The sequence below is a fragment of the Canis lupus genome, chromosome 7 (genome assembly GCF_048164855.1).
Source record: "Canis lupus baileyi chromosome 7, mCanLup2.hap1, whole genome shotgun sequence".
In the NCBI taxonomy this organism is placed as follows: Eukaryota; Metazoa; Chordata; class Mammalia; order Carnivora; family Canidae; genus Canis; species Canis lupus.
The window spans coordinates 22550419-22568313 of record NC_132844.1 but is presented as its reverse complement, the minus strand read 5'-3'; the positions used below and the strand labels follow the sequence as shown (position 1 = coordinate 22568313).

At 36.2% G+C, this 17895-nt stretch overlaps 1 long non-coding RNA gene across 1 annotated transcript in view; it reads left to right on the top strand.

Annotated features, from left to right (window-relative positions):
* The first annotated feature begins 3089 nt into the window (after positions 1-3089).
* LOC140636637 (uncharacterized) overlaps positions 3090-17895 on the top strand; it is a 28205-nt gene continuing 13399 nt past the window's right edge. The window contains exons 1-3 of the long non-coding RNA XR_012033863.1: positions 3090-3196; positions 12861-14815; positions 15859-16069. This is a non-coding gene — a long non-coding RNA (uncharacterized lncRNA). The remainder of the gene's footprint in view (positions 3197-12860; positions 14816-15858; positions 16070-17895) is intronic.

The window sequence follows — 17895 nt, the reverse complement described above, 5'->3', positions numbered from 1 at the left end:
AGTGACTAACACTCTGAGCACCTTTTATATGCTAAGTGCAACACTATGGGCTTACCACACATTATCCCATTTGGAGGAAGTCCATGTCAGTTACTCTTGGCTCGAACTCCCAAATAAACTGTAGATAGATAGCTTTCCATCAAAGCTTTCTGTGTTCTTTACCATGACCTTCTTTTCTAATTTAGTAAAATAGAGCACAAGAGACCACCGAATGTACTAAATTAAAGATAGGGGCAACTAGTTGCGGAAATTTTGGTGAAGAAGGGTGTATATAAGGGAGAAGCAGATAGGGAAAATTAATACTAGTGAGAGTTCACCTCTTCATTTCATAAGAAAAGGGCATTTTATAGCCATCTATATTATTTTGAAGTAATGAAACATTTTCTTAAACGGGAAATCCTATCATCTGTTGTGCTTGAGTAGGCTTAATCTAAAGAGAAGAAATATTTCATGTTTTTATAAGGAACTCTGAAAGAAAAACAATGACTAACCATCTGGTATATGTTTATAATCTGCTTTGGGAGGTTTATTCTACATATTTTCTAGATTATTATATTTACTGCCAAGCATCTCTACAGATACACCGATTTCAGGGTTACGTGTTCAGATGACTGCTGAAAGAGGTCACAATACCCCCCTCCAACCCCAAAACCAGTATTCTGACCATCCTCTATTCAGAATGTTTAACAAGAGACTTTTTCAAACTAGGGCACATACACCTAAATATTCATGGATAACTCCATTGCCCACTAGACTGGGGAGAACATGGGCCCTGAGGCCTTTACCCAGCCCATCCAAAGGCTTTTGCTCTAGGCTCTTGGTCTTGCCAGGAGGAAGAATTCAAGGGCAGATACAAGGCCATGGATGAACAGTATAAGCAGGAAAGCTTATTAAAGTGAAAGTGCCCTCTCCAGATGTGAGAGTGGGTGAGCTCAAGAGAGAGCTGTGCCCACTGGGGTTTGGGTTTCTATCTTTCATTGACAGTTAACAAATAGAATACTCATTACTTGAGGGGATTTCTTGGAAGCAGGGTGGTCTCTTCCAGGAATATGGGTTATACTGCTTTCCCTTCCTTATCTGGTTGGGGGTTTCTTGTCATGGCCTCCTTAGGGAGGAGATTTTAGTACACTAGTGCGGCATAATAAAGGAATGATGTGAACTTTGGCCTACTTTGTCAGCCATCTTGGGCCTATCCTATTTGATCTGGTTTCTTGTGATTTTTCATTCAGAGGCCTCTGACTTCCTCATAGTTGCCCGTGACTTCCTCTTTGCTGGCCTCCAGACATCCTTTTTGAATCTAACTGATTGCCTGCTCTAACAATTCATGTGTGTTAAGGCAAGCCCTTGAACCTGAAATAGGTCATTTTTTGAACATGTACTACTTTCCTTCAATAGAGGGGTCAAAATTTATATATGATGATTTAGATGGGGGGAAAATGAGGAAAATTTTATTTTCTTTCTTTATTTTTTTAAAGATTTTATTTATTTATTCATGAGAGACACAGAGAGAGACACACAGAGACACAGGAAGAGGGAGAAGCAGGCTCCACACAGGGAGCCCGATGTGGGACTCAATCCTGGGACTCCAGGATCACACCCTGAGCTAAAGGCAGACACTCAACCTCTGAGCCACCGAGGCACCCCCAAAATTTTATTTTCTATCACTAATGTTACTTTGCTTTTGAACTCTATACTTGAAAATGGTGGAAAAAAAATATAAAGATATTTTGGCTTCATGTTTCAGCTAAGTCTTCAACTAATTTAAAGTTCAAACTCTTTATTACTATTGTTTCTTCCATATCAAAGGTTCACCCTGCTTTCCAAAAGGGGGTCTGAGTGTACTGTAAGGTGTAGTAGGAGTGGTAAGTGGCCTCAGGGTCCCAGGGGCCCACCTGGCCTACCTAGTGTCTTCTGGGGCTCTCCTGGAAATTTCCCTTGACCTGACTTCCTAGCTACCGATAACTGTCAAGTGTGGCTTGTCCTGTCTAGTTTGTTTGTGTGCCATGTGCTAAATGCTGCTGATTATCGATTTTTCCACTGTCTGCAATCAGGACTAGGTGAAAATTTGTAAGACCCCATGCAAAATGAAAAAGTGAGGTCTTGTTCAAAATTATTAAGAATTTCCAGATGGTTACAGTAAAGCATTAAACCAAGCATGGGGCCCTTCTGAGCACAGGGTTCTTTTAGGCTTCTCTGCTATATCTACTTTCCAGAATAATTCAGAATAACTAGTCTGGCAAAGAGACCACTTTAAATCCTTAGGAGATTAGGGAGGGAGAGAAGCTGAATGGGAGAAAATATATTTATTTATTTATTTAAAATGAGGTGGGTGAGAACATGGATGTATATTAATAAGTTTTGTCTCTGACACATGCTCAATCACTATATTCTTCTTAAACTCGTCAATGGTTGCTGTATTTCTGTGTCTCTAAACCAAGCTCCCTTTAATTTGCTTTCTCTTTTTGCAAAGGTCAACATCCTCTTATTGAGGTGGCTAATTTCTCCACATGGCTAATTTCTGAATGTTGTGACAACTAAACTTATATTTATATAGGCCTTTTATATTAACACTATCAAAACTCCTTCCTCTGCAGCCACGTCCCAACAAATCTAAACTTATAATAGTGGCTTAAAATATTAAACTTAAATATTTACATTATCTTGGTACTGTGTCTTCAGTGGAGTAGAAAGCATTTCTTTAATATTAACTAAATAATATTTGGTGGTTAGTGCATTAAAAATAATTTATTAAATATTCAAAATCCATGTGAATGCTGATGCTGGGGCCCCATCTTGTGTTTTTAAAAAAGGAAGTATACTTATGACTGAAATCCATTGGGATATAATTAGATCCAGATTAAAAATTAGAATAATATTGTTAAATTCTAATTCTAGTGTCTTTTATATTATGCAGACACATACTTAGGAAGTTGAAATAAGAGTAAAAATATTTGCCTGAAAATTAAGGGCAATTTAACATAACATTGACTGCAACTTTTTTTTTTTTAATTCAGAAGGCTAATCAGTCACAAATTACATATTGCTATGCTAACAATGTCTTATGTAATGTCTAACAATCAGATTGACATCTTCATACTAAGGGACAATGATCCTGTGTTAAGATAACATTTTTATTTTGCAGTTTGCTACTTACCTGGACCACCATGGCAGCAGCAATACCTACAATTACAAAGAGGTAAAATAAGGTGGTCATCCACCCCCTTTGATTTGTTAGCAGCTAACTGCAGCTTCTTAGTAACATAATTTAGACTCATGCATTCTGTGCAGAGGTAGCTGATTGTGATATTTCGGGGGAGAGGAGGGAAAAGCATTCTATCCAACAGATGTATTTGGAAAGATGTGCTAGTATATAGTTGGAAGAAGATTATTGCCAGGGGTTAGGCTTGTAGATTATAAAAAATTCTCTCATTAGTAATACTGTTACAATTAGAAATTATTGGTAATTTCCAGATTGCCTTTCCTCACCCTTCATATACTCTATTTTGTTTAGATCCCTAGTGAAATAGTAGCAAATTTCTACTCATTTGTCAAATCCTGCATTTCCTTCATAATGCTTTATAAATCTAAGACTTTTTTAGCTCTCTCTACCACCCATGTTCAGGTTTCTGTTGCTTCAGTCCTCCGCAATTACAGAAACCTCCTTGTCTTCCTGTCTTTACTCTTATCCTTATTTTATTGATCCCATACACAGCTGCTCTATCAATCTTTTGAAAATGACACTGGATTACACTATTCTTACACACAAAAAACTAGAGAGCCTAGAGAATAAAGTCCAACTTTCTTTTCTGGCACATAATCCCTATATAATTGGGCCCCGACTACCTCTTCAACCTATGTTTATACTGATCCTCCCAAACAATCTGTCACTTCATTTCAAATTGGTCAGATGACAACCTACCTGAGTATGCTTCTGCCCTCATGTGTTTTTGCTGTGTTTTCCTCACCTGAAATGCTCTCCTACCATTTCATCACTTATCCAAATTATTCTAAGTCTTCAAAGTCAGCCTAAATTCTCTCTTCTCTGTGGATCTTTTTTCTAGCACTTGCGGTAACAGGCATTTTGGTTCTTTTAATTTACTCAACCAATGATTACTAAGTTCCTTTTACATGTCAGTTTTGTTTACAAGACTCTAGAGATGTAATAGTGAACAAGCCAGATGTGGTCCCTGCACTCATGGAGGTTCCAGGCACAAAACAGAGTAAACCTCTCCATTTCCAGAGCACTATCTATGATCAAATTTGAACACAATATATTTTATATTTTGTGTGTGTGTGTGTGTGTATCATATAGATCTCAAATATATATATATATATATATCTTACATAGTATATATTTATATCTTCTTTCTATACTTGATTAAACCCTTTAGGAAAAGAAGCTATGTCTTATGTTCAATTCCATGAAAGAGGCAGTATGGCATGTTGGGAAATAGTGTAGCTCTGTAGCCAAATGGCAAGCTGTCAGTTTGGTTTTAGCTCTTAAGGGTTTTATAGCCTGGGATGAGTTATTTAATTTCTCACAATATCCTCCTTACAAAGTAGTTTAATAATATACCTACCAAAACAGGATGGTGGCAACGAGTATAAAGTGATTTCACACTTAGAAAGAAAGTTCTTCCAACAGAGCCAGGCATATATTGGGTGCTCAGCAAATACTTGTTTCTGTTTTTATTTTTATGATGCTACACACAGCCTGTGTGGTCTTAGGCAAATCATTTAACTTTACTATAGCTACTTCATCTGTACAATGAAAATGATTATGTATGCCTACTGAAGGTGTGTGTGTATGTGTGTGTGTGTTTGAGGAAATTAGATACAATATTAATGTTCTGGGAAAATCAGACCATGCTAGAGAAATGTAAGGCTCAGTCATTAGCCTGCACTGGTTACCTGGGAAAAAAACAACCACAGTTCTTGACCTCCCAGAGCCTACAGTCAAACAGGGGTAGCAAGAGAGACAAATAAACAATGACAGTACATTGCATTAACACTTGGAGGGGGAAAAAGGAAACACTGTTCAAGTGTACAGCAGGAATACCTCATGTAGCTCTGGAGTGTCAGTGGTCAGAGAAGGCCCACCTAGGAGGGATATAGGCAGATGGAATGATGTGTATAGAAGCAGGGAAAAGCATGAGCTTGGCTTGTTTGAATGTGAAACAAAATTTAGTATACCTGGCACTTTGTGGGCAGGGAAGAAGTAGGAGAGAGTACATAAGGTATACAGGGCTGACTACTACTATAATTTGTGGGGTCTAGTACAATATAAAATGTAGATCTCTTTTCAGACAGCAAGCACATGGCTTTTTCCTTTCTTTTGCATACTCTGTCTTGACTTACTTTTTAATTTGCTTTTTATTGTGCTCCCTCAGGCCCAGGGAAACTTGGAGGGTAAGTGTAGACTCTCCCAATTCTCCTGTGCCCTATCCTCCAATGTGGTGCTAATTGTCCATCTTCAGCTCTCCCTGAGCGCTGGGGCCAGTGGGCAGCAGCAGTTACTAGGTAGGGGGACAAGGAGCGTACAGCTGAGAATCCTATTTGGGTAGATCAAGAAGCAGTAAGTGGTGGGAGGCCTCAGTACATGCTTCATTGTCTCATCATTCATTGATAAAACGTTCATTGATAAAACACAGAGATAAAATTATTAAGAATTTCAAGATGGTGGCATCCTGAGTATGGAAATTACTGTGACTGTATATTATTGGCATGGGATTATTTTCTTATGTTCTAGGGATTAAGTGTAGATATCTATAGATATATAAATATATATGATGCCAAGTCAATAGATCATTTGGGTCACTTTAGAGAGCCAATTTTTAAAAAATATTTAAGAAAATTAAGCAGGAAATACATGAGCATATAAACAGGGAAAAATATGGAAATAGTTTCTGTGTGGCAAGATTATTATGTAATTAATTTTTTTGCTTATCTAAACTTTATAATTATTCTAAAATAAACATTGATTTTATAATAAGAAAGAATAAATTATGGTAATTTTTATAAAAATACTCAGGAGGGTTTTTCTCAAGTACTTCTCAGAAAAAAGAAGGCCCTAAAGGATGTATGTTCATAGCAAAAATGGTTGTATTGAATCATTAGCCTGATATTTCCAGGACAAACCTAACTTGGCAATGATTAAAAAAAAAAAAAACTAAAGTATTTGGATTTATTTGCCAATAATTTATTTTTTCAGGTTTTGTTTCTAGGTTTATAACTGAGATGAGAACATTTATAGACTATTATTTTTTATTAGAAAAATATTTTGAGAAGAGTGACATCAGCAAGATGGCAAAATAGGAATATTTTACCATTATCCCCCAACAAAATTTACCTATTTTAGGAGGTGTATAGTTTGATGAGTTTTGACAAATATATAGTCATGAATCCATTACCAAAATCAAATATGGCTTATTTCTTATTTGCCCCATAAAATTCTCATATGCCCCTTTGTGATCAATCTTCTCCCCTCGCTTCCAGCAACAACTGATCTGATTTCTGTCTCTATAGTTATTGATTAATAACTATTGATTTTAATTTAGTTGCACTGTGGCAAGAGAACACAGACTTTATTATAATGATTCTTTGATATTTGATAAGATTTGCTTTTGGCACAGTATGTGGTTAATTATTATAAAGTATCTTTAGTTTTGAACTATTATATGCAGAGTTCTATATATGTTAGCTAAACTAAACTTATTTATAGTTTTTCCAATCTTCTATCACTTTACTCATTTTCTGTCTGCTTTATCTATCAATGTCTGAAAGAGGTATATTAAAATTTTCTACTATTGTGGTGGATTTGTCAATTTCTTGTTGCAGTTTTGTCAAAATTTTTTTTCTCTCATACATGTTGAGATTAGGTGCTTACAAATTTAGAATTGATAAATCTTTATTGTGAATCAAAACTTTTATTATTATATAATAACTTTCCCTTATCCCTAAAAATGTCTCTTAAAGTATTTTTTTTTCTGGTATTAATCTAACTTTCTTCTGGCTAGTATTTGAGTGACATATTATTTTTTCTAGCATTTTATTTTAAATAGTTCTGAATCCTTATGTTTTATGTGATTTTTGTCCAAAGCCTAAAGCTGTATTTATTTTTAATACAATCTAACAGTTTTTGCCTGTTAACTGAATAGGTTAGGCCATTTACATTTATTATTACGTATATTTTCAATTTGTTTTCTCCTTTGGCTTCATATTTAATTTTTAATCTGCCTCTTTTGAATCCTTTTGAGTTTTTTGCTTGTTTCATTCTCTATCCCCACTGGTTTGGAAGTTATATACACCTTTTTTGAGTGATTACTTAATGTATTTAAGTCTTAGGATTCACTTAGCTACAAATTCAATTTTGGAGACTCTCAGTCATAATTTCTACAAATTTCTTTTCCGTTTTCATTATTCTCTTCTAGAAATCCAACTTAACATATGTTGGAGCCTCTCATTCTGTTCAACATATCTCTTAATTTCTCTTTCATAATTTCTATTTCTTTGTGTTGCATTTGGAGCAATTTCTTTAAGTTTATCTTCTAGATAATGCCTAGTTTTTCACCAGGAGTATAGCTTTTCAAGGATCCAGGCTTTATGAAGTTGCCTTACTATTCAGTTTAAGGACTAGTGCTTAGGTTCTCCCCAGAGGTTGTTGTTAAAAGTAAGTGTAAACCTTAAATTAGGTTATAGATAAGAGCAAATGCCCAAGGAAGCCAAATCTCACATTATGTTACTATACTGGTTTTCAGTTATCTTTTCTCTTTTTTCCCTGGTCTGTAGGCATTTCCTTTATATTTTTATGATCTTAGCTATACGTTTCATTGGCTGTTCATTATATTTTATCCAGTATTTCTAGATTTTTCATTTGAAAAAGAACTTTTAGTATATTTATCTGCCATATTGCTAGAATTGTAAGTCCAGGGTTCATTCTTTACCTGAATTTCCTTTATACTTGGTCAGATTTTAATGTGTATATATCTTAACTTTCCGTATCTTTGTGTTTTTGCAAAACGCAAAGCATTCCATAATTCTGCTGTCTTGTATTCACTGTTCTATAGCCACAAGATCTTTTTGGATCTATATTCTTTCTAGTTTCTTAATTTAAATTTTAATAACACTTTCTACTAACTACCTCAATGTGGAGATCAGGAATTCTTAGAGGCCACATAGCTGGGGGCAGAGTCAGGGGAATGAATGTGCTTATCCTTAATCACTCCAGCTAAGGGGGTAGTTTTTACTAATATTGAGATTGACATGAGAAGTGGGAAAATTATAATGCCCACTTATAATATTCCCTTAAATGGAAATGCATAAATGGCAAATTATTTCTACATAAGTATAAAAGACTTTAAGTATAAAAGGATGATAGTACCATGCAAAATTAAGCTATATGGAACTGACAAGTCCCCATCTGGCTTGGACAATGCCACTGGTAGCTATGGGCAATTTGGGGGGAATAGGTGGGGCCTTAGGAAACTGTGAGGAGACATCCTGCATCTGCTATTGCTGTGTGATCCTCTCATTTCAGGTGAGTTCCTATTAATCCTTTGCTCCTTAAAGTCTTTGTGGTTCTTTGTCACCAAGCCAACCTCAACTCAGATGGTACATTAACTTCCTTCAGTATAGTAGGCATTCTTTCCAACCACTCTGTAATTTACAGTATGGATTTATAATTGTTATAATATGATAAGACTTCGGATAAGAATTTAGGTAAGACTTCTACTAGATGGTAAGCTCTTTAAGGACAACATTCTTTTTTTGTATCTTTCATAAATTGTATCACATCGCTATGGCTGGTACTTAATAATACTTGGGAGTAAATGAATGAACACATACCTTTCTCAGTACATCTTGAGTGGTCTTTCATGGAAACTCATGTCTAGAGACTTTTGAAAGTGAATTTTATATTCATAAATGAAACTATTTAGCCCTAGTGGCCTATCATTTTAAAGTTTTAGTACTTAGTGACCATTTAATGTATGGATTATTGACCTATTCACTCATATCACAGATGCTTTGAGCTGTCCAAGTCTGCCAAAAGAAATCTGCTACAGACTTCAAGATAAATGACTTAATAGTCTTTAATGGTTGCTGTTATGGATGGCTGTGCCCTTAATTGATAGTTTAGCAGATTAACAGCTCACTGGGTAGATTATTTCACTCTGCTATACATTTTAGAGAATGAATGTATCTCTAATGGTTCAAGTCAAATCAAATATTTGCTGAACTTCCACTGTGGGCAAAACACTGTCTAGGTACAAGAATGAGGGTGAGACAACTTTCAAAACACATAACAACAGAAAAATGCATGCAGAAAAACATCAAAATCAAATGTGGGCATCTATAATGGATGCTTTCTATGAAGATTTGCCAATTTCATATCAGTCATTATTCTTAAGAATCTCTGAAACTGTTATTTGTTGAGTGTTTGCATAGGCACATTTAATTGTGCTAAAAGTGTTACTGAATATTATTGTTCAAAAAACTTGAAATTAACAGAGACATTAATAGCATTTGAGTAATTAAGAGATGTGCTAGCAGCAGCACCGGCAGCTGCAGTAATCATGACCATGGTTGAAAACAAAACAAAAAAAACCTTGTCAAATGCCATGCTATGTATGTTTTCTTCCTTGCTAGTAATGTCAAATCTAAGAAAAGATTGGTTGCAAATGAGAAGAGGGAGAACTCCTCTGTCTATTCATGAGATTGTGTGTAATGGTTAAGAATATGGGCATTATTACCAAACACACCTTATTTTGAGTCACTAGTTTTTTGATTACTGACAATATGAAGTTGGGCAAGTCACTGAACCCCTCTGTAGTTTCATCGGCTGAGAAATGAGTGCAATGTCCTACTTTTATGTGTGGTTACTTTACCAGGTAGTTTTGAGTGCTTGGTACACAGCTTGCGTACTCTAAGTGTTCAAAAATAGTAAGAGGGGTGCATGGGTGGCTCAGTTGGTTAAACATCTAACTCTTGGTGTTGGCTCAGGTCACTATCTCAGAGTCATGAGATCAAGCCCTGCCTCCAGCTGTGTGCTCAGTGCAGTCTGCTTGGGATTCTCCCTCTCTCTCTGCCCCTCCCCCAGTCATGTGCATGCTTTCTCTAAAATAAATAATTCTTTTAAAAAATAGTAACAATTATTATTCTAATTATTTTATTTGGCCCACATTAATGTGTCTATCATGACTATAAAAATATAGCAAAGCCTGTAAGGGAGCAAGTGTTTGGAATTCAAGGTGAACTTTGACAATGAAGTAGACATGGGCATAGCTGAGAAGCTGGACTGTGAAAAGATAGGTTGTCTGTGGGACAAGCTGGCGAAAACAGGAGATAGAAAACTGGTTGCAGAAACTCAGTGCTGGTAATTGTGGAAAGAAAGGGAGGATTATTATTGTGTTTTCTCCCAATAAGCCCATGAAGTCTGTTAAATCTAGTTTAAATGAGAGAAATATTACCAGGGAGCACACTGGAGTTTGCTCTTTTTAGTCTGTCTTAGAGAAATAATTACAATTGCATTTTAATACCTGAAAAATATTTCAGGGCAGAAAGGGTGATGCTTGCACTGAGAAGGATAATAGATGTGAAGTTTCTCTGAAAAAAAATGAAGAAATACTATGGAAGTTGGTATTATAATTGTTCTTCCTTGCATCTCTGTGCATGATTTTTTAACGTAATCAGGACTTACTTTTCTTGACTCTTTGACCTTCCTCAACATTGCTGCAATTTACTGGAAGGTCAGAGGTCACAGAAATTCATTTGTTGCAGAAAGTAAAGAAAGACTTTATTTCTTTATTTTAGTTACATAAAATGGAAACGCTTGATAAATACAAATAATTCTAAGAGAAAGAGTTGGCAGAGTGATAAAAGCCAGTTTTCCTCTTGCCCATTAAAGGTGCCTTTTGGATACCACAGAGGAACCCACTCACAAACTGTCAGCTCCAGCACCTCTCACCTACAGCAGGAGCGGCCAGCCCAGGTTGGCTCTAAGATTTCAAGTCCAGAGTCAGCTTACATTTCCCATTAGGCAGGGTAGTCTTGTGATTCATTGCCAGTAGCCTGCCCCCGGAGGGATGGTTAATGAGGTTTGAAGTTTCATTTAAATTTTCTTTTCAAAATCCTTTTCTTTCCATGAAGATGAAAGTCAAGAGTTTCCAGATAAGCTTAGCTGGAATACATTCCACTTCTCTGAAGTTTAAGAACGGTAAAAAAAACTGTGGGTAGAAATGCAGGGACCGTGTCTGATTTAACTGGGTGGGACTGCCCCAGTGTTACCTGCTGAGAGGTTTCTTGGGCAGGTACCAATTTGCCTCAGGCATTTAGAAGGCTTATTTCTTCAGGTGGGCTGGCCCATTATCTCCTCAGGGCACAAGCCTGCTTTCCATTAGAGCTGATGTGAAGGGCGTGCTCACTGAATCATGAGTGTACAGACATGAGTCTGAAAAGCAACACTGGCGCTGTCGAAAGGAGTCAGCAGGGCAGGAGGAGGCTGTCTTGAAATGGTGGCAGACATTCTTGCCAGGAAGTATGCACTTCTTGAAATTTCTATTCCTGTCTTTAGAAGTGGAATTGGGAGACTTTTAAGACAATAGAAAGCCAAATGTAGAGCATGAACATTTTTAGTTGGCTCACAGGGATCAGCAGAGTAAGGAGAGAGATTTTCAAACTGCTAGAAGAGCCGGACACAAAGAAGAAGAACAAAGAAGATATTATGGAACAGCTAGTCTTAGCCAAACTAAAGAGTAAGAAAGACAAAAGGACACACTGTGAGTACAGGTGTGGCTTGCTGCAGCAGAAAGCTTCTGACCTTGATCTGTCCACTCCTCAGCAGCCCTGGAGAACATGGAATTCCAAGTTTGCTGCTAAATAATAATTTGTCACAGCTGGAGGCTCTAATAAAAGCTATTTATATACATGGTGTTCTTTTCAAAAAGTTAGGTTGAAGTTGGGGTGAGTAGGGAGGGTCTGTAGCCAAATTTTAGGTTGTTATGACTTAGGTTTCATTACAGCTTACTTGGTAACCTTTTGTGTCAGCCTTCATTTTGCTGGGTCAATGAGTGGTTCAACCAACATGGATTAAGTTGACTTCCTAGCAGGAAAGCAGTCTTCAGACTATAAGAATAATTATGGTCAGCGTCATCCTGTCATGTCAACCACTAAACTCTAGGGGCATGTTTTTAAAGTGTGAGCCTGCTATCTACATCAGAATCACATGGTGTGTTTCCTAACGCAAATCGGCCTCAATAGCACTTGATGTGCACGCATGCACATACACTCAGGGGACCCCTATAAATCTAATGTTTTTGAACCATTGCTTTTGTAGATATTATCAGTTTTAAAATATAGGTGGGCAATATTTATATAGGCAATTTTTCTTCCATATCTACCTTTATGTCAGTTAAGGTGAAATGCACACATGTGGCAGCAATGATCCTTAATTCAATGGCCTCTGTAGGGATTCAAACTAAAAGGCTTGTGATTTCCCAGAAATCCAAACTACAATAGCAAAATTTTCATACTTAAAAGTAATAATAATAATGTCTTTCCAAATACTGGGCCTATCAAATACATATCAGTAGATAAAAAATCACCTTGAACAATTCTGAAAAAAAGAAGTGCCTTTTTCACCCATATTTCTTTTTATAGTTTCATGAAACCATACTCCTCCATTTAGATTGATTTTTAAAGACTCAAATGGCCTTTCTATCTTTTTAGAACTGTATTGTAGAGGCATGCCATCATAACACATAATCTGTGTAAAGCATGTAGCAGAGTGTTTGTCCTACAATGATGCTCAGAAAATGAGTCTGGTGTTTTGTTCCTTCCTCCCCTTCTCCTTCTTTCTCCTCTAGATGGCTCCAGAAATTCATATCAACTTTGTGGTAACCACCTTTCTGATTCATGATTTCCAGTTTAAGCCACAGGCAGTCTATTCATCCTATTTATAACATTGGAGGTAATTACAGGTACCATTTGGTTCTTAATTAAAAGCATCTTCTTTGCCTGACTTAGTCCTTCATGTAAACTTGGAGGTGTATGCTTCCTACTGAGCTCCTGCTCTCAACATGGCCAATGGAGAAAGAGAAGACGATAAATGTAGGGAATCTATGGAAAGTGTATAGATCCCACTTCCTTTTTGTCTCATATGGGGAAAAAGTAATATCTATGTTTTCTTTTTGAGAAAATGAAAGTTATATCTTCTCATCAGTGTGATTGCAGAGTTTTGAAGATTTTAGCTAGATTAAGGACATCTTCACTTTTCTCTTGTGTTGACATTATAGCTGCTCTTGGATCAGTTACCCAGAATCTTCTAATTGAGCAGGTCCATTACAAGGCTTGAGAGAGAGCATTACATATTACCTTTAACTTTCATTTATGTAATCATATGTAATCACACAAGAGCTCCTCAAGAGGCACAGGGAGGCCATTTTTCTTTGCTGGGACAATCCCTGCTCAGTTTGCTTAAGATCTTACATTTCATTCTCTTCACTGTTATTATACAGATTCTTGTGAAAGTTACCATTTATTTTTAGGGATCATTTGGAAGTGTTTCTGGATGACAATTTTAAGTGCAGAATTTAGGTCACTGGAAGAATGCTATCTATACAGCTATATATCTATATTTATTTTATAAATAATTTTAACACCATTCTTGCTACTCCTTTACAATTGTCTTAATTTTCTAGAGCAGAGTTATGCAGATTACAGATCCTGAAGCACATCCATCTCTTTCACATGCTACTTTTGCTCTTCATGATCTCTAATTTATGTATTGGAAAATCCTATTAAACCAGACTTGACCAGGCAAACAATAGTAATTTGCTTTTTCTGTTGATTGCAAATGTGGCTTCTGAGTTACCTGAGTACTAATAGTTTCTTTTCTTCAGTTTGAGTTGCACTGGGATTTTAAATAAAAAAAAAGTCAATTTCCAGTGCCGTTTGTTTTGAAAAAAAAAAAAAAAAGTGAAACAAAAAAAAACAAGGGAAGTTGGGAATCTCTGAGTTCTTTACACTCTGAGTTTGAATTTACAGTTTGTGAGGAGTAGGAACTTTTACATTCATTTAGAAACGAAGTTAACATCAATGAAGGAATTAAAGAAACACAATGGAAGAGACCCGGAACAGGAGGAGAATTCTGATTTAGATGTCAACTTTGCACTGAGCTAATTTGGGGTTCTAGATTTTTACTAGAAGCCAACTAGTTCATGATTTCCAATTTAAGCCACTAACAAAGGTGTAAAATCATTTACAAAGCTCATGATTTGGGTGTGGGGCTGGAGAGGCTGATGTTCAGAGAATATGGTATGGCTAAATAGCAGGGGTTCTTTGAATTTCATATGCTTTAGGATGGTTACTTCTTTTTTTTTTTTAAAGTAGGCTCCACACCCAGCATGGAGCCTGATGTGGGGCTTGAACTCACAACCCTGAGATCAAAACCTGAGATGAAATCAAAGGTGGGATGCTTAACCAACTGAGCCACCCAAGTGCCTCTATGATAGTTCCTTCTAAAGACCACTGTCCTTGAGGTCAATAATGAGTTGGTGGAAACTTGGGATGTCAATACCTTCTGGAAGGACTAAATCTATTTGTTACTTATGATTTATGCTCGATGGGAGCTGCTTAACAGGTCAACACTTGAGTGATGTCAGCCTCATGGAGCAGTAGTCTTGGGAAGGAGGGAGTGAATTGAGGAAAGACACATCGATCAGAAGAGGAAGGAAGAGGAGAAAGGAGGAGGATGAAGATACTATTTGAATAGAAAGTTTAAAAGTAATAATTATCTACTTGAATGACTTGAGAAATATTAGTAAGTACAGAAATCTATAACAGGTACTTTACACTAATAACTTTGATTATTTATTACTCCTCTTATCAAGATACTTCTGGTGACAGTCATGGGAGAATGTCATGACTCATAATGATCCTGATTTTTCAAAAAAGTATATTCAAAATCTTCTTGGCTTCTGTCCGATCCATTGTTTCTGTTTGTTTCTCTCTTGATTTTTGGTATAACTTCCATTTTTTGTTTGTTAACTAAATTCTGAAAACTCATGAAGTTTTAAATAAAATAAATAAGTAATAAAGTAAACCCTTATTTTTATTTCCCCACTGCCTTGTCTGGTGTCAGGCATACAGTTGGTTAGTTTTTGCAATTTTTGAATCATTTTGTTTTCAAAGATAAAATACAAAGATTTATTAGAGTACCACCTGTTTTACTATACACACAGTTGGAATGTCTTGGTTTTTCTCAGTGAGGACTTTGGGGTACATTGCTCTGTATATATGGTACTCTATACATGTCTTTCTCTCTTTACTGGGGGCTCTCTCTCCCATTACTCTATATCTCTTAAATCTCAGTCTGGACAGTGCTGCTCAGTGAATGCTAATGTCTAGAAGGTTAACTAAAGAATGAAGAAGACACGAAGAGCCCATGGGTTATCTCATTTGGCCCTTCCAGTGCCCTCTCTTTATTGTTGATACTGGGGGATGCTTATACTCAAGGGACCTGCTAGCAGCTGCCTGTGGTTCAGGTGTTCCTCTGTATTTTAAGTGAATTTTAATCCAGATGTTAAGACCATTCTCTAGAGTTCAGTGGTGCTAGGCTTACTGTATCTAACTCAGGAATATTCGCATGATAATAGATAATTTTGCTAGAGATAGAGCTGGGAGTTGAATCCAGAGTATGTTTCTTCTGTTCCTGGCCAAACTGTTTTCCTAAAGTAGGAGAAATGTTGTATTGGGGATAAAGTGTCCTCTTAAGTGTTCTCACCTCTAGTAGGAAAAATTCAATTTCCCTGAAAGATATGTCACCACTTTTACCTTCCTGAGACTTTAATCTCTGTATTACAGTGGAAAAGGTGCTGAGGATCAAAGATGCAATACAAATTACTGGGTCACGTTTTGAACCCTACTTGTGTGGTCATCAGAACGTCTAGGAGCAGGAGGAGGCTGGCAGCAGATGGAGAGCTGTGGGAGTGTCGCAGGAACAGCAGGGAAGGCTGCTGAAATTATCTCAACAGAGAATGGTGATTTTGATACTGTGTTCTGCCACCAAGCACAGGTTATTAGCTGTAAAAAATCAATTTTCTTTGATAGTGTCTCTGTGTCTCTTACCTCTTTGAAATTTAGGCGATGACCAAAGTAACTTCAGACAGTATACTGCATAGCGCATTACGTGTTTGTTGCATTTAGTTGCTCTGGACATTATAAAATCAATAGATTATGATGCTGAAGCCAAATTTCAAAGTGTATACTGTATTTTTCCTATCTCCCTTGTAATTTCAATCAGATAAGGTTTTTTGTTTCTTGTCCAATGCCATTTGGTAAGCATTCAGTTTCTTGCAAAAAGCTAAATGTTCTATGTGGATATGCTTCAATCTAATCACAAAGTATTTATTTAGTTCACAATATGTGCCAGTACATAGAAGGTGCTGTGAAAGAAACAAACTTTGTATTAGACTCAGCGCTCTTTCTCTCTTACAGAATTTATTCCTGTATGTTAAAATTCTCTTGCTCCTTTTTCAGTTTTTGAGCTTATCCTTTTTATGATAAAATTAATATAACTACATTATCAACAAATTGGAAACAAGTGAATAACTATTATCCATAGAGTCATTACCCTAACAAAAAACTACTAGAACTATGTTTTCTTCCAGTCTTTTTTTCTGGGTATGTGGGTTTTCTTCTTGTTGCAGTGTACATGTACACTTATAGCTTCTTTACCTTTCACAATATAATGAACACTGTCCATTTTACTACAAAATCTTCACATTTTAATTGGGGAAGGTTAGGATACTTTGAAGAATAAATGAAAGACACTGTTTAAGTAGTCCCTTGTTTTTATAGCTTCAGCAGCAGCATGGGAAGGTAAAGTGAGCATGGGCTTTGCCCAGAAATTGGGCATGGGGACAGACTCAATTACATTTTTGCTCTGTGATCTCCTTTCTAAGCCTCAGTTTTTCTATCTGTAAAATCTGCCATGTATTTAGTAAATGTGTGATCTGGAAATGGTAGTTATTATCACTTAGGCTCTTTCCAGTTTTTGTCATTATAAATAGTGAAATGTGGATCATTTTTGCATGTATAACACTTCCAGATTTTATATTATTTTCTTTGGCTAGAACTCCAAAGTGGAATTTCTGGACTGATTTATTTAAGGATTTTTGACTTGCTTTTTCACATTGCTTCCCAAAAGAATTTGCTAATTTAAATCATACTATCAATGTTTGAGAAAATCTCATCTCACTTTTTATTTTTCAGGTAAAACTGAAGGTCACCCATGTAAATTCCTGCTAATGCAAGTGGAATTTTTTTTTTTAAGATTTTATTTATTTATTCATGAGAGACACAGAGAGAGAGAGGCAGAGACACAGGCAAAGGGAGAAGTAGGCTCCATGCAGGGAGCCTGATGTGGGACTAAATCCTGGGTCTCCAGGATCATGCCCTGGGCTGAAGGCGGCGCTAAGCCGCTGAGCCACCTGGGCTTCCCACAAGTAAGATTTTTTATTGTAGTCTTCAACTTTCTCAATTGGGATTATTGTAGGTCTGTTCATTTACTAAAATACTTTCTATTTTTGTAAACTTTTATTTTTTTTAAATAGTCTACTTTTCTTATCCAGAACTTGCATAAAGCTTTATGTGCCTTATTGCTATTGAGAATATATACATGTTAGAATAACTATAGATTATATAATTGTAGATAATTATATGATATGATTATATAATATAATCTATATTTTTCATATTTGTTTAATATTCATATCTATTTTGTGTGCTTTTGTATCATCCTTCTTTTATAGTTAGAACCTCTAAACCAATATAAGTAGCAATAGAGATAATAGGCATCCTTGATTTATTTGATTATAAAAGGAATTTTTCTAGGATGAT